At 37.8% G+C, this 18086-nt stretch overlaps 1 protein-coding gene and 1 long non-coding RNA gene across 12 annotated transcripts in view; one reads left to right on the top strand and one right to left on the bottom strand.

Moving 5' to 3' along the window:
• The window catches only part of RBMS1 (RNA binding motif single stranded interacting protein 1), a 219968-nt gene that overhangs the window by 137714 nt on the left and 64168 nt on the right, over positions 1-18086 (bottom strand). For 3 of the 11 annotated variants that reach the window (XM_086355885.1, XM_086355859.1, XM_086355827.1), the window contains exon 2: positions 16113-16166. The exons of the other annotated variants lie outside the window; for them this stretch is intronic. The gene's annotated coding sequence lies outside the window, so the exon portion shown is untranslated. The remainder of the gene's footprint in view (positions 1-16112; positions 16167-18086) is intronic. 11 annotated transcript variants of the gene reach the window in all.
• LOC147378416 (uncharacterized) lies at positions 12926-17801 on the top strand. Its single transcript, XR_015147067.1, has 3 exons — positions 12926-13386; positions 15049-15146; positions 17437-17801. It is a non-coding gene; the product is annotated as an uncharacterized LOC147378416 (long non-coding RNA).

The raw sequence follows: 18086 nt of genomic DNA on the forward strand, positions 1-18086 counted from the left end.
GCTGAGGTTTGAACTTAGGTCTTTCTGACTCCAAATTGCCTACCCCCAATGATACTCCTGATGACTGTTATTACTATGATCTACAGTTCAAATCCAAACCCTGTGGGGGAAAACCTAAGAGCCCAAGCCTGGGTGTGCATCTCAGCTTTACCGATTACCAACTACATGACTTGGGCAAATCACTTTTTAAAAGATAAGAAATTACACTGAATTTCCATTCAGTTTCTTATGAGGACAAAGTTTTCAATATTAGATTATGCACTTAATAGTACAAATACATATTCTGACCCAACCTAGCTCCTAAATCTTATTCAATTAATGGTTGCTAAGATATAACTCCTCTTACAACCACTAGTCTTACTCTCGGGGATAGTTGGTAGAATGGAGTTGGGAGAGAAGCAGAAAAGAACCTGGGTTGGTGATTATATAAAAGGTTTTTCCAAAATCCTGAACTGAAACTGAGAATAGAATTTCCCTCGCAATCTAGTGGGAGACCATATTCGAGATTAGCTTCATTATGGGACTCATAAATGCTTATCAGACAACTAACATCCTAATCATCATTTAGGATATTTATTTCTGTGGCACAACATCCTCTAAATTTCAAACAAATAATTTACACTTAAAAAAATTTTAGGTATAGCCTATCATAAATTAGTTACTTCCTTGCTCTTGCAGATTAGTTAATAAAATCAAAGCTCACTCAAATTCCTGGCATAGGTTCTCTGTAAGTTAAATTTCTTTCCTACGTTTTTCTATAAAAATAGGAAAAAATAGTCTGTAGTAATCAGACTATGTGTAAAGGATAAGCTGAAGTGAGGCAGGGAGGGGGTGATGTGCTGTGGAAACAGCTAATTATATTCACCTCTTCCTACATGACTTGGGAAGAGACAGAAAGTACTTAGGAAGTCTACAGAATTTGTGAAAAACTAGAGCCAAAAAAAAAAAAAACCTCTAAATCATGAAAAACAAAACTCAAATCTGGAGTAACCATCACCTTTCCATAGGTAAAAATCAACTGTTTGAATGAAAATTTGGAGAGGCTGAACAACTACCTTGGACAAACAAAACCCTCATATAAGCCAAGAACGACAAACGGCATAAGACATTCCTAAATGCTGGGAGACATAAACAATGTCTATGCAAAACCTGGGATCCACAGCACAAATTAGGGTTTAAAGCATTCAAAATACAGAAGAAAAAACAATAAAACAGTTTCCTTTCTCTTTAGTTGCTAACAGGAGCATTAAGTTAATTTTACCTGAAGAGGAGGATAACAGAATAATAAGTGAGAATGCTAAAAAGCTTTCTATTCTCCACTAAATTATAAATGTTAAGGTTCACATAAGAAAATATGAAATTAGAATAAATTTCTATTCAGATGGGGTAGATGAAGGCAAACTTTCCAGTAACAGCATATTTAGTTAAGAGTACTGCAAAGGGCTACATAAGGAGCTTATAAAAATTCCCTACCCTGAGTGTCTGGTTATCTAATACACTTAACATACGGGACAAACCGATGACAGACCTGTGGCAAATTGATACTCCCCAAGCGAAGAAAAGGCAAAGGAGGAAATTCTGATATTGTCATGGCAATATGACTGATCATGACATCAGCAGTTCCTAATTCCAAACTATAAAGAACACTCCCAGAATGCTGACAGCATACTAAAAAGATCCTCCCAGAACCACCCTTCCTTCACCTCCCAATCTAATATTTAATCTACTGGCAGACGTGCTGAAGTTTCAACTAAAGGATTATTCAATGTTAAAATCCTGTGAAAAATTCTTCTAAATTGGAGGAAGCACTAGGAGGAAGAAGTAGATAATTTCTGAGGACATTTTTCAGACCTGTATGTTATACTGGGCTTCCCCAGTGGTTTAGCAGTAAATGACCCACCTGCAACGCAGGAGCCTCAGGAGATGAGTTAAGACCCCCTGGAGGAGGGCATGGAAACTCACTCCAACATTCTTGCCTGGAGAATCTCATGGACAGAGGAGATGTCCATGCTACAGCCCAAAGAAGTCAGACGTGACTGAAGCGACTTGGCAGGCAAGCAGGCATATATTATATTACATTATTTTGTTATATTTTATTATATTATAAAAATATTATAATTTACAAAATGCTTTATTGTACATCTCATTAAAGTCTCAGGGAAGGTAGCAGGCTGGCATGATCCACTTGTTTTGAACAGCAGAGTGAGCCTCAGGTAGGTTAAACAATTTGACTTAGGTCATGAAGCAGGACCTCAAGGTTGGAAAGAATGATTAAATGCTAGTTCCCGTGCCTGACATATAATAATCACTCAAGAAATAACTCAATATAGAATGAATGTAACTGTCTCTCCTTGGACACCATGAAAGTGAAAGTGAAAGTTACTCAGTCGTGTCCAACTCTTTAGGACCCCATGGACTATACAGTTTATGGAAGTCTCCAGGCCACAATACTGGAGTGGGTAGCCTTTCCCTTCTCCAGGAGACCTTCCCAACCCAGGGATTGAACTCAGGTCTTCCACATTGCAGGCAGAGCCACCGGGGAAGCCCAAGAATACTGGAGTGAGTAGCCTATCCCTTCTCTAGCAGATCTTCCTGATCCAGGAATCGAACTGCGGTCTCCTGCATTGCAGAAGGATTCTTTACCAACTGAGCTATCAGGGAAGCCCTTGGACACCATGACTGATAATAAATTAAATCTATCCGTATTTAGCCATTTCTTTAGAAGGTTCTTTGTTAAACAGCCTCCAATTCTGAACCTATTCATTATATTCCTACCCCAGGACTTGTATCTGTGTCTTCTGTAGATTGTATATAGCTTTTTTCTATATTCTACACTGCCTGACCCATAAAAGTGAGGGTGGAGTCATCTTACTTTGAGTCTTAACAATCTTGTAAGATTGCTTAAATAGTCTGTAAATCTCTAATGAGTTCCTCAGCCCACTGTCCTACACATAGTAGGTTCTGCTGGAGGTGTGAATGAATGAGGAACGATAGCTTTCTTACACACTCACACACAGGGAGAGACACAGACACACACACACATGACAAATGATGATTTGCATCCTCTTTTGAAAATGATCATGAGGTGAAACTAGAAAGAGCTGAATGTGAGAAATGGAGGGATCAAAGCTTAAAGAATACATTTTACAGCTTATATTAAGCATGATAAATTTGCATCCTAATCTTTCGATCACTTGGGATCCTAAGAGAGGTTGTAATGAATGTTGCATTTTGCATTTGTATGTTACTTATAATAAAGGAAATGGGATTCCACGATCAAATGGTTTCTCTCTTGACCTCAACTATTACTGTCAGAATAAATCTTCTTGCTTTACTTTTGAAGGGAAAGTGAAATGGCCTACAAATCTCTGAGATCAGTTTCCTATAAATATTTGGATATAAATATAAGATGCCACTGATTATAATATGCTTAACGATTACAGAGATGTTAACATTTGAAAAAAAAAATGGACAATAGCAATTACAGAACATCATAAATTGTAAGATGCATCCTGATTTCAGCAATGCTGAAATGTGAAAAAAGTGAGCACTAGAATCTGTTCAGAATGGCACACAGGTGTGTGAAGACAGTGCATGGATACCGTGCACACACATGTTCATCTTACAGCTTAGGCTCCAGAAACACATTTTTGCAAACACTCATTTTTAACCTTCACAAGAACCCAGAGCTACTAGGTGACTGCAAGCAAATGACTCACACCGTCAGTTTTTCCAAGATCTGACTGTGTCTTACTAGTGAGCACAGTCTCCAAGAGTCAGAATGAGAAACTTTACCCTAATCTCACAAAGGAACAAACAGAGCTGTCAGCTTCCCTCTCAGCCACCCCACCTCCTAACAATCACCTCAACTTCTACCCCTAGTGCTTTAGATACAGAGCACATTTATATAAGAAAAGTGGAAAGGAGATGAGCGTAAATCTGTAGACATTTATCAGACTTCTCCACTCCACGTCTTGTTATCAGTGCTCTAAAGCTGTCAGTTACAAACAAAACTTAAGAACATTCATCCCAGATGTTACTTCTTTACCAAGTTTAAGTCACACAAATGCATGCAAGTGGGCACACGCACACTCAAAAGGTTGTTCAGGGCTGTTCTGGCACTTAGCATCAATTCCAACCTAAGAGTCTACCTTTTAGCAAAGCCTGGAGTAGTAATTCTCAGTCATCCAGCACTTCCATTTGGAAAAGTAATTTTTATGTGAATCAGGTAACTCGGATAGAAAGACATATCTAAAATGGTTATCACAACTCTTAAAATTGATATGAAATTACAAAGTGAATCAAAACAATAACTTAGCAGGTGAGATGACTCAGTTATAGAAAAAGATATAAATGGTTCACACTTAGAGCAACGACTGTTAGTAGCTGTTGGAATCCGAGGGCTCATATTTGTTCAGGAATCAACCAAGTCCCATTTCCTCCTCCTTCCTCATGCACCTTTCCTTTTAGTCATTTCATTGCTGATGTGAAGATAAAACCCATAGGAAAAAGTGAAACAAACTGGTCAACTTATTAATTCACTTGAGGTTGGTCAAAATGTTGGTTGGAGGTTATCTATGAATTTCATTTATCTGTAACTTTTCCCTTGTTATAAGAGAAAATTATAATTGATTTCACACTGAATATTACCTTATAGAAATTATTAACACATCCAACCACCAATATATTCTAAGTCCCTAACTCAGGACCTGGCACACACTAGGCATTCAAATATTGGTTTAATGAATAAATAAGCAATATGTTTAAAGTGCATGAGAGTCCTTTTGAAACACATATTATTATGTCCTAAAGTACAACCAGCTTATGATTTTAAGATATGCTAATTCAATGACAGATTATAAATTTGAATTTACTAGCCAAACTTCTTCAGTATTAAAGAATATCATTCCAGCTTCTGTAATTCATGATTTCTTGAGTGATTTGAAAATATATTCTATTTAGGGGCTCTTTTAAGAAGTTTTAGACTTCATTTAAGCTATTTACCAGGGACATCATTTAAGTAAATCAGGGTACAAAATATTGCAAATCATGGTAGAGACTTTTTCCCATTTCTATACCTTGTCTCCTTTCTTTTTAAAAAAAACATAATTTAAGTTTTGATAATTACCAAATTTTTAAAAAGTAGATATACAAACTCTTATAATTGAAAATCATGTAGATTGGTTCATTTTATCACATGACAAATTCTATCAGTAAATAAGAATAGGCAAATTGTTCATAATTGTTGAAGATATTCCCTCTGCTGCTGCTACTGCTAAGTCGCTTCAGTTGTGTCTGGACTCTGTGCGACCCCATAGATGGCAACCCACCAGGCTCCCCTGTCCCTGGGATTCTCCAGGCAAGGACACTGGAGTGGGTTGCCATTTCCTTCTCCAACGCATGAAAGTGAAAAGTGAAAGTGAAGTCGCTTAGTCGTGTCCGACTCTTCGCGACCCCATGGACTGCAGCCTAGCAGTCTCCTCCGTCCATGGGATTTTCCAGGCAAGAGTACTGGAGTGGGGTGCCATTGCCTTCTCCAAGATATTCCCTCTACTTTAGCATATATTTGAAATTTTTCAGAATTGAAGTATTTTGAGATGATACAGTGTACTAAATGCCTCGTGAGGTTGGTTTTCAGAGGACTGCAGAAACCAAGGCAAATTGATTCTTGGTGCTCCAACAGCTAGGAATTTTTCTTTGAAATAACTACTCTATCTGTCCACTTTGCTCTTTTCTCCTAAAAAGAGAAAAACATTTAAATAGTTGATATATGAGACTACAGTCTGAATAGTACAAGAGTGACAGCAAATCTGTTGGAAGATGCTATCTAATTCCAAGTGATGAAACATATCAGGATTCAGTCAGTTTCTACAGTCGACAGTGAAAATGCCCATCTTCTAAATCAGCAGTGCCTCTATGGTCCTTACTGATTCTCTTTTCATTTTCATCCTTACTGATTCTCTTTTCATTTTTGATATCTTATATCCATTAGTTTCCTCAGACTAGAACTGCTGGAATCTCTTCTGTTTCTTCTTCTAACCAGTCCTTATTTGTTCCAAATTGATGTCTGCATTGCTTCTAAAATACTTTGTTATGACCTCTTTGGCCACATCCCTGTACTTCCTAACACGCCCACATCAAGTGCAATTTCTGATCATCCCCGGTAAAGCACTCTTTCTAACTCCTTTCCTCCTTTACCTCTCTTCCGGCTACTATTTGTGTTTTGGCTGCAGATGAACTCACTCTTTTCTGGCTCTGAGTTTTGCCAGGAAACAGCCTCTGTTTTTCCATCAGCCAAACCACATTCATCCCTCCCTCTGTTTGCTCTGTTGAAATCACAGCTCATGGTCCACCCCCTCTGAGTTTTTCCTACTTTCATCTATTTTCCAAGACCTCTTGCTATATTTTCTAAGGACTGTATTAAATGCCTAAGTTAGGTCAATCTAATGTCTTTACACTGTAAACTCCTCTACTGATGAAACCATGACCAAGATTTACCAGGTACTCTCCAGTATTTACTATGTTAAAAGGCATCCTGTGAGCACTCAGCAAGTACTTATTGGCCTGGCTTCACCATAAATCAGTTGTTCTTAGTCTCTTTTCCAGTCCAGCACACCTGAGGAATACTGGACTGGATATTCCCATCAGTCACTGTGGCTTACTTCTATATGATTCTGTGTCAAAAAGGATGAAGAAACACACTCCCATCCTTATCTGAAAAACACTGTTACAAATAATGAACCAGAGGGTAAGTTATAAGAACCCAGAAAAAACAAGCATTTAATTTCAGCTCTACTTATATAGATAGAGATAAAAGAGATGGGCTTCCCTGGTGACTCAACAGTAAAGAATTCTGCAATGCAGGAGTTGCAGGAGACACGGGTTTGATCCTTGGTTTGGGACGATTCTCTGGAGAAGGGCATGGCAACCCACTCCAGTATTCTTGCCTGAAAAATCCCGTGGACAGAGGAGCCTGGAAGGCTGGTCCATAGGGTCGCAGAGAGTCAGACACAACTGAAGCAACTTAGCATGCATGCAGACATAAGAGAGATGTCTATAACTTGTATGTTACAGAATATAATGTTTTGTTCTTTTTTGTGAAAAAAAAAAAAAAAAAAGAAGTGCATAAAAATTATAGCCTCTTGACATAAGAGGCTTTGGTACTGATGAAATGTTTTCACAGGTAAGGATTTATTTTATTATAACCCAAGATGGTACCAAAATGTATTTCAGAATGACTAAAGCAGCTGAGAATTACTTTCTCCTCATGACACAATTTTCCTTGAAATTCCAGTGGTTAATTCTGTCTTCCCCACACCAAGAGGCATCTGCCTTTTCCATGTTCCTCTTCAATGCAAAACAGCACAGCCCTTGAAACGCACTCTGTCTCATATCACCTCCAGATCGTCACTGCTGTTTATAGTGTGGAGTAATGTGCAAGGCATGGGCTTTCAATAAAAACTGCCAGGTTCAAAAGAAAATTCTAACACTTGATAACTTAGGAATCTTCACCTAAATCTGTTTAACTGTAAAACGGGAAAAAACAACAACACCTCTGTTACGGGGTTTGGGGAAGAAAGAAGCAAATAAGACAGTTCAGTTTGTAAAATTACAAGTCATCTTCATATATTCACCTTCAACATAATTTTGTGCATAGCTAAGAGCTTTTCCTGCAAGGAGATCCAACCAGTCCATTCTGAAGGAGATCAGCCCTGGGATTTCTTTGGAAGGAATGATGCTAAAGCTGAAACTCCAGTACTTTGGCCACCTCACGCAAAGAGTTGACTCATTGGAAAAGACTCTGATGCTGGGAGGGACTGGGGGCAGGAGGAGAAGGGGACGACAGAGGATGAGATGGCTGGATGGCATCACTGACTCGATGGACGTGAGTCTGAGTGAACTCTGGGAGTTGGTGATGGACAGGGAGGCCTGGCGTGCTGCGATTCATGGGTTTGCAAAGAGTCGGACATGACTGAGCGACTGAACTGAACTGAACTGAAGAGCTTTTCCTAGGTAATATCATGTCATCTAAAATCCCAACTTTACAGGTTGGTGCTTGAACTCCACTTCAAGAAAACTTGCATACTTGCTTGACTTCAGTGACTAACACTGTTGCATGCCATCGAGTCCTGAAATGCCCATTTTTCTATCTTTTCTGTGCTCTTATTAATAAAGATAATAGTTTGAGATAACATTTTTCAGTGCATAATATGTGCCAGACATTGTTGTTAAGTACTTTATAGGCATTGCTTCATTAATCTGACACCACCATTATTCTTCCCATCCCAGATGTAGAAATGTAAGCTTCCCCTTCATTCTCTGTATCCTTTCATTCTTCTGCTCCATCTGGTCATACTGCCACCACCATTACCAACAGCACCCCCACCATACACACACGTTTCACTTTCTAACGAATCTAAAGCCCCAAATCAGGGACACCAAGTTTGTTCTTTCCAGTGCTCAGCATCCACAGCCATTTCATCCTGTCTTACACACAAGCAGTTCTGACCATCAGATTTTTCCATTCCTCCTCCTGCATTGCTGACAATGGCAAGTCATAACCATGCTCACTGGCTTCATGAAAAATTCACTTAAGCATAACGCTCACTTTACTCATTTCCAAGTGACTTCCTATCTCATCCCCCACAGAATTCCAAACCTTTAATTTTTTTCCCCTAAAACTGGAAATCTCACTCTTCATTGAAAAATGATAACATAGAGATCAACGGACATTATTTATGTGATGATCAAATATATATTTTTACTTGGCATTCTTCACTACTAAGTAGTAGAGACGTTCCCTGTTCTTCTCGAGATGTAAATTTCCATCTGAATCCTTGATTTCAAATGAATTTCCCTATTACTTCCTCTCCCATCCCCCACACATATCTCCCCAACCCAACTTCTGTATCTTCCTTTTTTCTTCCTTTTTTTTCTATGAAAGTAATACATGAATATATTTTCCTTTTAGAAATAACAGAAGATGCAATGGCTTTTTCTTCCTGTAAACTAACTTGTTTAAATCTTTTCTATCCTAAGAGAAGGAAAATCGCTTCTTTGCTTCTTAAGCTATTTTATTCTTTCTCTTATTAATTGGCAAAGTTCTTAAAAGACCACCCATCAGTGGATGTTTATACCTTCTCTTTCCCTTCTAGCTACAGACCACTGTGATCTAGCTTCCGCCCCTACCACTTACCCGCAGGTGCCTCTTGGCCCTCATTCAACATGATTTAGTTCTGTAACTCACCTTCATGGAATTCTTCATAAATGTCTATTCTTTCAGTCGTCCTCCTTTGCATTCATTTTCTTCTCTGCTCTAGATTCTACTCTATATATGAGTTCACCCATGACTAGCACTTCAGTAATCACCCTAAATAAAGGAGTCCACATTTAGAGAGCCAATCCTGGCTTTTCTCTAGGGGTCCAGTCCCATGGTCCTAGCTGCCTTGAGCCTCTGTTTCCCTGCTCAGCCTTCACTGTGTTATCTGTCTCTCCTCTCATCACCACTGAAATCTATTTGCTCCCTATCATGGCCATTTGTAGTGTACTTTGCTTATATCCAACCGTGCATTTCACTGGAATTCGTAGGCTTGTTAAGAGCTAGGGGTCTAGCTCAATGGCTTGCACACAGTTGCAACTCTACAAACAAAAGTTATTTTAAATGTATTGGTATATGAGTCCAAGGGGAAAAAATCTACCATTTTCATAAAATTAAAGAGAAAAATTTTCTCATGCTCATGTAGCACTTTTATTATCTATTTTCTTTTTGTTTTCACACAGAAAGTCCTCAGAATTGGAAAAGCACTTTTCCTCTAATGAGGGAAAACACTCTCAAATGCCTTTGGGAACGCTGATCATTTCCAAAGTACCGGAAGAATGAAAGCCCCATTAACTGCCAACTTTGGATAGTCATGCTCTAACAGGGAAATCTGAGCAACTGAATCTTTTTTTTTTTTTAATGTATTTTAGTGAATATTGAACTGCTCTTCAGGTTCTTCTTCAACCCAAGTTTTGGATGAAAACTTTTAAATGAAAAACATAATTGCCCATTTGGATCTAATCATGCCTACCATCTCCTCATAAACTATTATACAAGTTGCAGAATCTGGGAAAGATTTTTACAAAATAAACTTTAGAACCTCCCTTTCACCTTTATTTAAAAAAAAAAAGTGAAGGACAAGGAATACAGAATTGAGAACTCTGACCTGGTGTTAACTTTTATATCCCAAGCAACCAAATGCTAAAAGATTAGCAGCTATTGGAAGGTAGAGGACTTACAAAACAAGCATAAAAGGGGATGGTCGCCTTAAGACAATGAGGAATTGATCATCTCTTCATTGTTGTTTAGTTACTAAGTCATGTCTGACTCTTTGAAGGTCAACCTCACAGACTGTAGCCCTCCAGGCTCCTCTGTCCATGGGATTCTCCAAGCAAAAATTCTGGAGTGGGTTGCCATTTCCTACTCCAGGGGATCTTCCTGACACACCTATCAAACCCACGTCTCCTGTGCCTCCTGCATTGCAGACAGATTATATCTTACTAGCTCCTTAAAAATTTGATTGAAAGAGAAGATAAAGTAATACCCTAACAACATTCCTCATCTATTCATTCAACCAATATTTGCAGGGAGTTTACTGTAGTCAAACCTTTGGGAGCTGTGCACAGAGAGGGAAGCTGTGAGGCAGTTGAGGGGCCATGACTAAGCTGAAGCTGGGAGGAAACAGAAACAATGAGACAGAGGAATCATCACTTGTAATAGTGACTCACAGGGCAAGGATTTCCAACAACACTGAGACTCAGAGGAATGGAGGAATGAGCTTCCAAGAGACAGCAAGAAGCAAAGTAGCCAGACACAGAAAGCAGCTAAAAAATGAGCAACTGGGGGACAGAAATGAAGGACACTCAAGAAGGAAAACTTAAAACTCCTGTTCTTTGATTGGTGCCTTGAACTGAGACCAGTCATCCAGTTGGTTTAACAAGACCCACAGCCACTATGGTTCCTGCCAATCCCAAGGCCTGGTAAGGCAGTCTTCATGGGTTCCCTTGAGGTCTGGTCTCATAAGAGACTCATGATTCCTATTCATACATTCTTAGAACAACCCCACCCCCATTAATTAACAATCAGTAGAGGGTCTCTATTACTTGCGATTAAAAGCATCATGCTAAACAATACTAACACAGTTATATAAGAAACTGCTTCTTGAAAGTTAGAACTTAGCAACAGCAAGTCATTTCAAGAAGGAAATAATTTGATGTCAGGCAGAACCACCCGCTTATTAAGTTACTAAATTATCTCCATTTCTTTCAAATCTTTATTATTAACAAAATTGCCCTAATTGCACCTACATGATCAGCTGGTATCTTATCATCCCAATTAAAGTGTTGCTATTTTCTGTATATGAGAAAACCAAGGTTCTTACATGCAATCTGAGCTGTCTCAAATTCTTTAAAAGGAATGCCAAGATATAGGTTTCTCTCCCCACAAAAACAACAACAAAAACCAAAATGAAACTCCAAATATGTCATTAATGCTTATGTATTTCAATGTCTCTAAAATGACCATTTAATATACCATTTAATATATGAGATGATGTTATGTTTCAAATTCTTCTAAAAAGTGTACATATGCCGGATTGTCTAAATAAGTTTTAGAGATTCTATTTTGGGTTTAAGTGTATATCTTCTAAATCAAAGGAAGCACTTTTTTTTTTTTTTTGCTATTAGAAGCCAATAGATTTTTGATAAGATGGTCTTAAGGGCTGTGTTATATTTTAGGAATGAGCACTTCCTGTCCAGATTTGCCCTGCTGCCTCATTCCTGGTGACTTTTAAACCATCTCGGGTCACAGTGGCCTCTCTTTAATTAGTATCTCACTGGAGGGAGGGGAGCATGTCAAAAAGAAAAGAATGCATGAAGACATTATAAACAAAGGTCTTCAAGGCAACTTGGGAGATTTCGTCAAGGAGTGAAGAAAGCCTCGCTCCCTCCTTTGTTACCAAAGTAAGCAGGAAATGGTTTTGATTTCGACAAATTGAGAAGGCTGGAATTTTTATATATGTTTGTTAATTCTGGCTTAACATGTCAGACTTTCCCTTTGTTTCAGTTTGATGGTTTGATTGAAAACCATGTAATCACTATTGAGTCATCAGAAGAGTGATATATAAATGAAACAACTGATTCAGTAAAAACTTTTCCACCTAAAGCATGATTCCATTAACAATGTCCAAATTATACTGATACACATTTGTTTCTTTAAAATAAATAAGTACAATATTTAGGACAGTAAAAGTTAGTAATATCTATCTAAAAGATATTTTTAAAATAGATATTAAGTGGCTAAAACTGTACTTCTCATATCTCTACGTGTAATCAACTAACCTTATGAGGCCAGGAACAAAAACTCTATTTAAACTAGGTTCATTATAGTGAATGAATTAAAAAAAATCAAAAACAAACTTGCCTGAAACTAAGAATGACAATTTAAAAAATCTGAGAAGCTTAAATATATATAAACATATGCACATATATATGTATATCTATCTATCTATATATATATGAGTGTGTGTAGATAAAGATACAGATTCCATACAAATATAATTCCAGAAGGGAATTATATTTTCAAAATACCAAAGAGGAAAATTCTTGCAAATTAAGATGGTTTTGTGTATGAAGAAGCAATGCTTTTAGATGATTAAATCCTCAGTTCAAAGCACTGGCACCGATTAACGGTTTCTGTTGGGTACTATTTACAAGAAACCACCTCAGCAGGGTGCCCATGCCCAGTTTCATAATCACATAGTACACCCGCCCCACAGGATTACGTTCCGGGCAAGTTTGAATGTTAAGTTGAATTTCATTCTCTTCAGGAAGTGACTTTTACTCAAGATTGAATACAGCTGTTAGTACAGACCACTGTTCCAAAAACACTTCTATGAGAACTGGAAGAAAACACCATTTTAAGAATTGCAAATTCACTTTCATTATTCCAGATCCGTACAACTACAAAGGAGGGGCTTCTTTGGTCCCTGATAGTTGAATTAAATTTTTATATATATTCAAAAGAAAACATACTGCATGGTTAAAAGATGGCTATAAGACTTTCCAAGTACTTTTGTAGCCTATATATTTTTCATAATCAAAGGATCAGTTTGTAACAGATTTAGTGCTGGTTTTTTATTTCAAAAATCAATGTTATCCTAACACTTGATTTTTTTTTCTTAAATTCCACTGTCTCATACAACTTGGTTTTCTCTTTATATTCACAGAAATGAAGTCTGGCAAATCAAGTGGGGCCTCAACAGAGGAAATGCTGCCAGCTAAAAACACCGGATGTAATCGAGACCACAAGAGACGCATACTTGGTTATACACGTCGAACTGAAAAGAGGTATTGGAAAGAAAAACTCAATTTTCATTGGATGGTTTAATTAATTTCGTGGAAATCTTACTAGTTCATAGTTTACTCCCAAACAAAAAATATCCTGACATTATTTGGATAATCCTAGGTTCTACTTTCTGGAAATTTTAAAAAGCAAAAAAGAAAAAAAAAAAATCTCTGAATTTTCATCTACCACCCCTGGTCATCCTGCTATCTCTGTGAAAGAGAAGAGAGGGATGAGGACCTCAGCCTGCCAGAAAAGACAATGCAGGATAAGTAACTTGGATCAGCTTCAGTAAAGAGTTGAGAAAACAGCATTTGTAAGAATGTTTTTTTCTGATAGCATTATAGAAAATGTCCTTTCTTAAAGAATTAGAATAGATCTGCCTGTAAATGAACAGACAACAGGACTAAGTTAACTCTATTTGGTGGTGGGGTGGAGATAGGAAAGCTTCCTTTACACATTCTATTGTCCCTGTTTTTCTATTCCCACCCTTTGACGTGGTGCTTCCTTTTGTACAATGATGGCGATGGCTATGAGGAATATTGTTTCTCCACTGGCTAAGAAAATCTGAACTCGAACTTTTTTTAGAGGAAAGTAGAAGGTTTGGGTACCTCTATTTTTATTTTGTATTTATTTATTTTTGTTTTGGCGATTAGTGTTTCCCAAGTTTCACATTTCAGTAACTATCTATTGCTCTCTTTCTAAATATTTTTGCAGTCAAATACATTTATCTGCTCCAAAAATAATTCTTCAGACAAAAACTAAAAATTCAATTTATTTTTCAGTGAAGGATCAATCTATTTTAATTGTCCAAATATAATCATTTTCACTTAAGACCTTGATTGATGGGTCTTAAGTTTTTATACTTAAAAACAAAATCTCTTTTTAATTTTTTTCATATAATATGATCATTGTTTCTTAGGAAGGTGAACATTTCTCATAAGAGATGAAAGAATCTACCATAACTCACACAGGAGAAAGCACCCATCTCAGTGAGAACCAGTGATTTTTGAAACTACGTTCTGTTACATATGTCAGCCATCTTAGTATTTCAAGCAAGCTCTTTGAAAAAAGAAAAGAAAACCTACTGCCACTAGAGGGAGATCCAAATTCCCTTTGTATCAATAAACATGTAGAGTGCACTTAACTTCTGAAACAATAAAAAGTATGATTACTGTACATTTTGTTATTAAATAATAAAACTAAATCAGGAATTAGGCTTTTAGGGGACAATATTTTCCCCTTCAACTAGCATAACTACTAAGAATATATTTGATGGTTATTATGCAAAGATAGAAATTAAAAATGATGCATATTAAAAATGACAAACCTTTTTAATTTCTAGAAGTAGTATAGGTTGAGTTTATTTCTAACTGATTATTCATTGAGAGTGGAATCTCTTATCTATCAAGCTTTACTTAATAACTGTCCATACAATGTTTCAAAGATGGCTGCCACAATCCCTCCCAGTCTGCATACACTTTCCCAATGCGCGTTTGCTCTCCTCAGTCAAGACTTGCAATCTATTTTTCCACCTGCTGTATGTAGGATGGTCTTGTGATGGATCAGAAGTATATAAACATATTGTTGAGTAACCTGCTGGTCTAGGTCTTAAAAAGCCTTCAGTCAAATGTCACATAAAGAAGCCTGGGCTCCTCTGTATCCAGGTAGAGAGCCCACATGGAGAGAGAGGTCCTACAGAATGGGAAGCCAGGTGGAGGGGAACAGAGGCACTCCAGCCAAGAGCCACACACCTGTGAGGCACGTAAGTACACTTATTTTAAGACATTCTATCCATAGCTCTGCTCCCAACTGCATGCAGCTACATGAGTGACCTAAAATCACACTGGAGCCGTCCAGCAGATCCCAGTTAACTCAGGGTATTGTGCAAAATAATAAATCATTGGTTTAAATTTGAGATGGTTTATTCCTCAGTATGATCTTCCCTGGTGGCTTAGATGGTAAAGCGTCTGCCTACCTACCAGGTCTCTGCAGGAGACCTGGGTTCAGTCCCTGGGTGGGGAAGATCTCCTGGAGAAGGAAATGGCAACCTACTCTAGTATTCTTGCCTGGAAAATCCCATGGACGGAGGAACCTGGTTACAGTCCATGGGGTCGCAAAGAGTCGGAGACGACTGAGTGACTTCACTCATTCCTCAGTAATAGATAACTGCAACAATAAAACCAGTAAATACATCTGTATGTGTTTTGTAGTTTTTAAAAGCCCTTTCACATCCACAAGCTCCTATAGCCCTACCATGCAGTAGGAAACTGGCTCGGAGGCAAAATACCTTATCCAAGAGTTGAGAATGCTTAAAAGCAAATGCAAAGTTAACATATAAGAGAGATATGTTTCTCCTAAGAAAATACTGCATCTCTATTTTTTTCTATTTTGTACCCAGTATAGTTGTTGCTATTGTTCAGTCGCTCAGTCATGTACAATTCGACAACAACAACTATAGTAAGGATCACCAAATAATCATGCAATTGACTAAAAATTACTCTTTCTTGTGCTTTTTTTAAAAAATAAGAACTGGTTAAACAATTTTTTTTTCTACTAGTCTTAAGGATTCAAAAAGTAATAAGCAACTTTTTGAACCTATGATTATTTATGCACACTTCTAGTTTTGTTTTGATATTTAAGAACTATTGATCATCTAAAGTTTCTATGCACAAAGCACTGGCATCTTCAAGCAATTTAAAATTTGAGAATATCCATCAAAAATTCTTACCTTCTGGAGATGACTTTGTCACATATAGAGTTATTGAATAAGCATGTTGTGCACCTGGAACCAACATAGTGCTGTAGGTCAATTATACTTTCAAAAAAAAAAAAAAAGTTCTTGCCTTCCTTATTCTCAATGCATCCACAAATTTTGCAACCTCCTATCTTTCCGAGCCCCAATTCACCAAAGTAATGATTGGACGCCTAGTCCCAGGCCCTTTGCATTTTGATGCCCCTTCCCCTCCTTTCCTTCCTTCAAGCTTTCCATGAGACTGCTTATAATTGAAATGGACACACAACTCCAGCTAGAGAAAAATCACTAGGGTTCTTCCCTTTAATGGCTAAGTTTTCCTGAGGGGTGGCAGGGTGAATGGTCTCAGAACTCAAGAATGGTCACTGAGACAATAGAACCAGAATAAATTGGGAGGAAGATGACCAGGTTATCAGAATAAACCAAGTGGTCCACATCTAATACTAAAATTCAAAAGCCTTAGATCCAGACTGGTAGTTCTTTCTCTTCTGAGGAGGCATCTTATTACCAACAAACTTTGGTAAAGTATATTCCAATTACCTGTATAAGTTATACTACTTCTTTTCCCTGGACTAAAAAGTACAAATGAGCACGATGAGTGCAAGTGTAAATTCCAGAAGCTGGAGGCTGTTTAATTAAATAAATATGTAGATTAAGCATCTTCTGCTGTATACCTTGTGGTAGTGATTTCTTGATTTTAGGGTAAAGAACCAAATCTTCCACACATGACCCACAAATCCTTGCAAGAGTTGATGCCTGTCTACCCCTCCAGCACCATTCTCTTCCCACTCACTGTGTTTCAAGTACACTGGTCTTTCAACACTTCATATCTTCAAGGTAACCAATCCAGCAACATGCTTTTTTACACACTGTTCCCTCTGAGTACAATGCTTTTCCCCTTCCTCTGCCTGGTTAACTCCTACTTATCCTCCAAGTTTCAGCTGACACCACAGACAGCATTTCTACCAGAAAATCATCTCTCCCATCCCCTAGAAGAGGCAAGGTCCTCCTCTTGTATCATTTCACATACAGCACTCAGCATGTCTCCTTTTCTAGACTCATCAGGCTGCAGTTTAAATTACTGTTTAATGTCCATCCTCTGACGAAAGCTCCTTGAAAGAAAGGGTCATACCTGTTTTGTTCTTTGTTTTGTCACTAGTGTCTCATACAATATAGAGTAAGCACTCAATACTTTATATTGAATATGAATCTGTTATATTTAAGGAACTTAATATATATCTATATTTAAACGTGTTATTTTATGTTGTATATTATCATATCATATCATATTGTATTATAGGTGCTTCTGAAGATACAAAGAACAATCTAACCATTTCAATAAGAGACAGGCACAAATGACCAAGTGACAAAGCAGAACCTGAACAGTAGTAATATGATGGAGATCTAAATAATACACAGTAGGAGAACGGGGAGAAGGAGACTGACCCAAATGGTAACTACAGATAACTTTGTGGAAAATATTCTGAAAGGGCTTGCAAGAAAGGGCAAGGCTGACACAAATACATTTCTCTGGCCCACAAGAATCAGTCAAGTTCACAAGTGTTCATCAAACCAACACTCTTCTTTCTTCACCGTTCCTTTACACCTGGTGTCTCAAATCCTTTCCCAATTCTAGGAAATAAAAGAAATGGTGGTTTCATAGGACACTGGCAATGATTGTCACTCAAAGAAATGTCATTTGAATGATAAACTGTTAGACTTATGTGTAGAGACTGACTTAACCCCTTGTAGCAACAACTTGGCATCTGTGAAGGAATTCAGACTAGGACCTGAAAACCAAGCCTGGCCAAGAAAAGACTTCAGCTAAATCCAGACATAAAGACTGTAAAATGCTTGGGAGTGGGGAGAGAATGGGCAGACCATGCTGGTAGCCTGGTGGCAATGTGTCTAAGAAGGAACCAGAGCTTTGAGGAAAGCTAGGCTTGCTGC

This window comes from Bos grunniens, chromosome 2 (assembly GCF_055505025.1).
Source record: "Bos grunniens cultivar Pamir isolate PY7600 chromosome 2, Bosgru_T2T1.0, whole genome shotgun sequence".
NCBI classification, from domain to species: Eukaryota; Metazoa; Chordata; class Mammalia; order Artiodactyla; family Bovidae; genus Bos; species Bos grunniens.